Source organism: Giraffa tippelskirchi, chromosome 9 (assembly GCF_054371585.1).
Source record: "Giraffa tippelskirchi isolate mGirTip1 chromosome 9, T2T-mGirTip1v1.2.pri, whole genome shotgun sequence".
Classification (NCBI taxonomy): domain Eukaryota; kingdom Metazoa; phylum Chordata; class Mammalia; order Artiodactyla; family Giraffidae; genus Giraffa; species Giraffa tippelskirchi.
In genome coordinates this window covers 21,025,209-21,033,622 of record NC_137283.1, presented here as the reverse complement: position 1 = coordinate 21,033,622, position 8,414 = coordinate 21,025,209, and positions in this window count along the sequence as shown.

Here is an 8,414-nt window from a genome sequence, read left to right as displayed (position 1 = left end):
GATGTTTCTCCCAGCAATCTTGATTCCAGCTTGTGCTTCTTCCAGCCCAGCGTTTCTCATGATGTACTCTGCATATAAGTTAAATAAGCAGGGTGACAATATACAGCCTTGACGTACTCCTTTTCCTATTTAGAACCAGTCTGTTGTTCCATGTCCAGTTCTAACTGTTGCTTCCTGACCTGCATACAGGTTTCTCAAGAGTCAGGTCAGGTGGTCTGGTATTCCCATCTCTTTCAGGATTTTCCACAGTTTATTGTGATCCACACAGTCAAAGGCTTTGGCATAGTCAATAAAGCAGAAATAGATGTTTTTTGGAACTCTTTTGCTTTTTTGATGATCCAGCGGATATTGGCAATTTGATCTCTGGTTCCTCTGCCTTTTCTAAAAGCAGCTTGAACATTTGGAAGTTCACAGTTCACGTATTGCTGAAGCCTGGCTTGGAGAATTTTGAGCATTACTTTGGGAGTGTGTGAGATGACGGCAATTGTGCGGTAGTTTCAGCGTTCTTTGGCATTGCCTTTCTTTGGGATTGGAATGAAAACTGACCTTTTCCAGTCCTGCAGCCACTGTTGAGTTTTCCAAATTTGCTGACATATTGAGTTTAGCACTTTCACAGCGTCATCTTTTAGGATTTGAAATAGCTCAACTGGAATTCCATCACCTCCACTAGCTTTGTTCATAGTGATGCTTCCTTTTTTTTTTTTTTTTAATTTTAAATTAGTTTATTTATCTACGTAGTGATGCGTCCTAAGGCCCACTTGACTTCACATTCCAGGATGTCTGGCTCTAGGTGAGTGATCACACCATCGTGATTATCTGGGTCGTGAAGATCTTTTTTGTACAGTTCTTCTGTGTATTCTTGCCACCTCTGCTTAATATCTTCTGCTTCTGTTAGGTCCATACCATTTCTGTCCTATATAGAGCCCATCTTTGTATGAAATGTTCCCTTGGTATCTCTAATTTTCTTGAAGAGATCTCTAGTCTTTCCCATTCTACTGTTTTCCTCCATTTCTTTGCACTGATCGCTGAGGAAGGCTTTCTTATCTCTCCTTGCTATTGTTTGAAACTCTGCATTCAAATGGGAATATCTTTCATTTTCTCCTTTGCTTTTCACTTCTCTTCTTTTCACAGCTATTTGTAAGGCCTTCTCAGACAACCATTTTGCGTTTTTTGCATTTCTTTTCCATGGGTATGGTCTTGATCCCTGTCTCCTGTACAATGTCACGAACCTCCGTCCATAGTTCATCAGGCATTCTGTCTTATCAGATCTAGTCCCTTAAATCTATTTCTCACTTCCACTGTATAATCATAAGGGATTTGATTTAGGTCATACCCGAATGGTCTAGTGGTTTTCCTTACTTTCTTCAATTTAAGTCTGAATTTGGCAATAAGGAGTTCATGATCTGAGCCACAGTCAGCTCCCGGTCTTGTTTTTGCTGACTCTATAGAGCTTCTCCATCTTTGGCTGCAAAGAATATAATCAATGTGATTTCAGTTTTGACCATCTGGTGATGTCCATGTGTAGAGTCTTCTCTTGTGTTGTTGGAAGAGGGTGTTTGCTATGACCAGTGCGTTCTCTTGGAAAAACTCTATTAGCCTTTGCGCTGCTTCATTCTGTATTCCAAGGCCAAATTTGCCTGTTACGTCAGGTGTTTCTTGACTTCCTACTTTTGCATTCCAGTCCCCTATAATGAAAAGGACATCTTGTTTGGGTGTTAGTTCTAGAAGGTCTTGTAGGTCTTCATTGAACCATTCAACTTCATCTTCTTCAGCGTTACTGTTTGGGGCATAGGCTTGGATTACTGTGATATTGAATGGTTTGCCTTGGAAATGAACAGAGATCATCCTGTCGTTTTTGAGCTTGCATCCAAGTACTGCATTTCAGACTCTTTTGTTGACCATTATGGCTACTCCATTTCTTCCAAGGTTTCCTGCCCACAGTAGTAGATACAATGGCCATCTGAGTTAAATTCACCCATTCCAGTTCATCTTAGTTCACTGATTCCTAGAATGTCGATGTTTACTCTTGCCATCTCCTGTTTGATCGCTTCCAATTTGCCTTGATTCACGGACCTAACATTCCAGGTTCCTATGCAATATTGCTCTTTACAGCATCGGACCTTGCTTCTATCACCAGTCACATCCACAACTGGGCATTGTCTTTGCTTTGGCTCCATCCCTTCATTCTTTCTGGAGTTATTTCTCCACTGATCTCCAGTAGCGTATTTGGCACCTACTGACCTGGGGAGTTCCTCTTTCAGTATCCTATCATTTTGCCTTTTCATATTCTTCATGGGGTTTTCAAGGCAAGAATACTGAAGTGGTTTGCCATTCCCTTCTCCAGAGGACCACATTCTGTCAGACATCTCCATCATGACCCGTCCATCTTGGGTGGCCCCACATGGCATGGCTAAGTTTCATTGAGTTAGACAAGGCTGTGGTCCGTGTGGTCAGATTGGGTAGTTTTCTGTGATTATGGTTTTAGTGTGTCTGCCCTCTGATGCCCTCTCGCAACACCTACCATCTTATTTTGGTTTCTTTTACTTGGACGTGGGGTATCTCTTCACGGCTGCTCCAGCAAAGTGCAGCCGCTGCTCCTTACCTTGGACGAGGGGTATCTCCTCACGGCCGCCCCTCCTGACCTTGAACGTGGAGTAGCTCCTCTCTGCCCTCCTGCGCCCATGCAGCCACCGCTCCTTGGACGTGGGAAACGGCTACCCACTCCAATATTCTGGTCTGGAGAATTCCATGGACTGTATAGAGGTGGACACAACTGAGCGAGTTTTACTTTCACTTTGAAGGCAATGAGGGAAGTTCTATAATGATACAAATTGGACCAATGGGGAAATTGAGGCTCAGAGAGTTTGGGTAAATTAATTATCTGGAAAGGGGCCAGTACAGGTCTTGCCCAGAGTCATGGGGCTTGTAAGTGGAATACTGGGATTGGAAAGTGGGACTTGGATTTCTGCAGTGTGATGGTCGCCCCACTGCAATTTGTTACTTGGTTACACTGCCCCACACAGTGGTGGTGGCACGTTACATGGCTGCGAATGGCTTGGGATTAGACAAGGAAATAATCAGGACTTTAGACAGTTCTAGATATTGGCCACCCTCAACTTCACTCCCAGTATCTTACTTTCCGTTGAGCATCTCCTCTGTGTTCCCCCTCTGTTCTCTCTTAGTTATTTTTGCAAACCTCATCACTTTGGTTTGCACAGTGCTTATCCAACCCCTGTGACTTTGAAAATTTAGGCCTCACAGTCATTTCCCGAAATCTCTCTGTTTCTTTATTTAAATCTAAAGAACATCAATTTTGGCAAAGATACAGGATACAAAATTAATATTCAGAAATTTCTGCTGTTTCCATATACTAACAACTGTCAGAAGAAGAAATTAATAAAACAAGCACATATTTAATAGTGTCAAAAAGAATAAAATACCTAGGAATAGATCCATCTAAGGAGATAAAGACCTGTTCTTGGAAAACTGTAAGACAGTGATGAAAGAAATTGAAAACAATCCAAACAGAGGAAAGATCTGTTGTGCTCATGAATTGGAAGAATTAACAGTGTTAAAATGACCATATTCTCCAAGGCAACCTACAGAGTCAATGTACTTCTATCAAAATACCAATGACATTTTTTCAGAAAACTAGAACAAATAATTCTTAAATTTGTATGGAACCATAGAAGACCCTGAATAGCCAAAACGATTTTGAGAAAGAAGCACATGTTTCTAGCAAGGTGTTGCATCCTATGAATGAAAAGTTTCCCAAACTTCCCAAACAGGCTTCTTCTCTATGGGAGAATGATGGGAACCTATGACCTCATTCCCCTCCCCCTGCCCCCTGCATAGACTTTTAAGGCAAACTCCACTGTTCTCTCGTTTCCTCAAGGTTTTTCTGCTTTCACTACATTTTAAATGAGATAGTAACAAAAAGTAAGATTATAATTTAAATTGTAATTTAACTATATATAATAAAATTTAATAATATTATAATTTAAATTATAACAAGATTATATTATAATTTAATATAATATAAGTAAGATTATAATTAAATTATAATTTAAAATTACAATTTAATTAATCAAAAATTAATTACTGGCTGATTAAGAATTATTCCATCAAACACATGACAGTATTTTCCCTCTTTTATTTTGAATGTGGATTGACATGTCACCAAGTGCCACTCTATGGCTTCAAAACATGGTTCCAAAATAGGTTAGCATTATAAGAAGTCTTTTTTTCTCTTTTCTTTTTTAATATTGGTGTCTCTTCCCTTGTGATCATGTTCTGAAAATAAATTAAGTGGAAGAGAAATAAAGGCTAATTTAATCTGAGAACCTAATTTCTAATACTGATTTGAGGTCAAAATGTACACTTCTTTTTTAAAAAAAAGAATCAAGGGCAACAGACATAATATCTTTATAATAGAAACTTTTCACCCTACTTCTCAAGCCAAGTGAACTTTTTCAAAACCGGGTGAACTCAGACATTTTGGTCTTTCAGAAGGTCAAATGATCATTCAGTTATATACAAGTTAAAAATAATTAGTAGGGATTTCTCTGGTGGTCCAGTGGCTAAGATTCTGCCTGCCCAGTGCTGGGGCCTGGTTCGATCTCTGGTTGGGAAAATAGATCCCACATGCCACAACTAAGAGTTCACAGGCTGCAACTAAGAGACCCGGTACAGCCTAATAAATAATTTTTTAAAAAGAAAAAACATTAGTAAATCCTTACTGGAATCATTTTTCGGAAAGATCAGATCTATTACTTGTTCCTATATGGAATTATTTTCATGGAGCCGTAATATATGTTGTTCTTTTTCATTCAGATAGAAAACAGTATATCTGGAAACTCAGAATGGCCTTGCTTTTCCTATGAATGGTATCCTTTTGGAAACAATAATCTTTTTCTTTTACAAATCCTTATTTATTTTTGATGATGGGAATACTATATGCTTGTTGAATTTTTTGTTCTAGAGAACACTTATCTGTACAGAATTGCTCATTGGCATCAAAGATTGTCAGTTTCATCTATTAATACTTCTCAAAGTACCTAAGGTATTGAGTAAGACTTTGACTGCCTCTAAAATAAATGTACTGCTTCCTCCTCATACCCCTAAGTAGCACAGTTATATGTGTAATTTAAAGAGTTTGTTTGAGGGAGAGTTGAATAGAGAAACTACTCACAAGAAGCTATTCCTCTCCTTCACTTGCTATATTATATTCAATATAAGTGTTTCCATGACAAAGGATCATCTTGATAATGTGCATCTTTATCAAGGGAGAAATATTCCCTTCTTTAATCAGTTCACCACCCTCGATGGTAGTAAAGTAATTAAAGAAGGCCACAGGACATACACAGCATCAAGCCGATCTCAGTCACAACTGCTAGGTCTGCAAAATATTACTGGAGAGAAGAACAATGAAAGAAATGGGATGAAAGACCATCTGACGGCTATAGCTTATGGTTAAAAAGCAGCCAGACTTCCTATTTGTTACCCTCAAATTCTGCCTTTGAAAGTCTGAAATTCCTTTGGAAGGAAGGTAATGATAAAGAAAAAAACAGAGACTTCCCTGGTGCTCCAGAAGCTTAGACCTCACACTCCCAATTCCGGGGCCCCGGTTTGATGCCTGGTCTGGGCACTAGATCCCACATGCTGCAACTAAGACTTGGAAAAACTAACTAAATAAATGCTGCTAAGTGACTTCAGTTGTGTCTAATTCTTTGCAACCCCATGGGACTGTAGCCCACCAGGCTCCTCTGTCCATGGGATTCTCCAGGCAAGAGTGGGTTGCCATGCCCTCCTCCAGGAGATCTTCCCGACTGAGGGATCGAACCCGCATCTCTTATGTTTCCTGTGTTGGCAGGCAGGTTCTTTACTACTAGTACGAGCTGAAAGTGAAAGTGAAAGTCCTCAGTTGTGTCCGACTCGTAGCGATCTCATGGACTGTAGTCCATGGAATTCTCCAGGCCAGCATACTGGAGTGAGTAGCCTTTCCCTTCTCCAGGGGATCTTCCCAACCCAGGGATGGAACCCAGGTCTCTCACATTGCAGGTGGATTTTTTACCAGCTGAGCCACAAGGGAAGACCAGGAAAACTGGAGTGGGTAGCCTAGCCTTTCCCCAGGGGATCTTGCCAAGCCAGGAATTGAACCGCATTTCAGGCGGATTTTTACCAACTGAGCTATCAAGGAAGCCCCAAAATAGATAAATAAGTAAATAAATATTAAAAAAGAAGAAAAGCAGACAGCAAAACACTTTGTATTCTACTGTTTTTTTTTTTCTCTTCTCAATGCCCAGTATAGAACCCAGTAGACAGATTATGTGTGTGTTCAGTCGCTCAGTTATGTCCCATTCTTTTGCAACCCCGTGGACTGCAGCCCACTTGGCTTCTTTGTCCATGGGATTCTCCAGGCAAGAATACTAGAGTGGGTTGTCATTTCCTCCTCCAGGGGATCTTCCCGACCCAGGGATCGAACCCATATCTCCTGCATTGGCAAGCCTATTCTTTACCACTGAGCCACCAGGGAGGCCAGTCCCAGAGTACATAGGTACCCATCAAATGTCAGTTCAGTACTGACCGCCAGCTACTTAAGCAGCCAATAAAATGTTCCTGTGTAAATTCCTCTACTTGACCCCTACACCTCCAATCCCACTTCTCATGTCTGACCCCCCACCTCACTGATCTGTTTCATAAAGGATTAACGTCAAACTCTCCATCTGGGATGAACTCATGATGCAGATTACCCATATCCTAAAACTACAATTAGAGGAAAATGCTACTTTAAATCTGAGAACAAAATTAAGTGGGAACAAAAGGAAGTAGTTTACTCTCTTGAGTCTGGATATGCTGATGCAACACAGGAAGTGCAATAGCTGCAGGTTCTGCTTGATTGGTAACTGAATTAAGTAGATTTCAGTACTTGCTTTAGTGACCAGGTCTATTGATCATTAAATAACTTTCCCAGGACAAGGGAAAAATTAAGCCCGTAAAAATTATGAAGTTTTCCACTTCTCTTTTCTTATGCATCATTTGCTTTGCTTTCCTGGTTGAGTTGAAAAAAGCCTAAGAAGGATATATTGTGATGAATTACTCATAATTTGGACACCTTTGACACCAATTTGCCTTGTTATAGTAACTAACTTGTTTTACATTTTACTTAAAAAGCTAAATGGAAATTTTAAAATAATTTGTTACACTTAACTATCACCTTCAAAGGTATGAAGTAGTTCTCCAGCATAACTGTGAAATGATCACAAAATGGTCATAGAAATATCTAAAATTTGGCAAGATTTTAGATAATTTTTTGAATAAATAGACAAGGACAAACACGTAAACATGATTTTTTTAAGATTGCATACATATGCATGTTTTGCGAGTGAGTTTCAGAGACCACAAGATGCCACTTTTAAATACTCTAGGGTACATCTCCTAAGGACAAGGGCATTCTCCTCTATAACCACAATACCATTATGACACCCAAGAAAATTAGTAATTCCGTGTGCTCAGTCATTTCAGTCATGTCTGACTCTGTGACTCCAGGCTCCTCTGTCCATGGGATTCTCCAGACAAGAATACTGAAGTGGGCTGCCAGGCCCTCCTCAGTAATTTCACAATATTCTTTAATATACAACCTAGATTCAGATTTTTCCAGTTGCTGAAAAATGTCTTCCATAGATTTTTTTGTTTCTTCCAATTCAGGATCCAGTTACTGGTGACATGTTGTATTTAGTTGTAGTATTTAGTTGTAATATTTGTTTTAGTCTTTTAAAATCCAGATAGCCCTCCTGCTATTTTTTTTTCCCATGACATAGATTTATTTGAAGAGTTTAGATGAATGGTCTTGTGGAATGCCCATATCCTGGGCTAGTTTGACTGTGTGGTGAAATATTTTGGGCAAGAATGTTTCACTTGTGGTGTCATGGGCTTCTTATAGAATCATATTAGGATGTAGATAGTGTTTGCTTGTCCCAGTATTTTTGATAGTAAATTTTATCCTTGGTTAATGTTGGGCAATTGCCATATTTCTTCACTATAAAGGTCCAGTGTGCTCAGTCACTCAGTCATGTCTGACTCTTTGCAACCCTATGGACTGTAGCCGGCCAGCTCCTCTGTCCATGGGATTCTCCAGGTAAGAATACTGGAGTGGGTTGCCATGCCCTCTTCCAGGGGATCTTCCCCACCCAGGGATTGAACCTGTGTCTCTTATGTCTCCTGCATTGGCAGGGGAGTTCTTTACCACTAACGCCACCTGGGAAGCCTCAAAGGTGCACTTACCCCTTCCTAATGACTGGATGGTGAGGAGGCTGAGTTTACGGACCATGTGCATTTATTTTTCCCTATCAACATTTTACCCAGGAAGTTTGGTATTTATTGATACTGTCTAAACAAATGTTTACTGCAGAAGC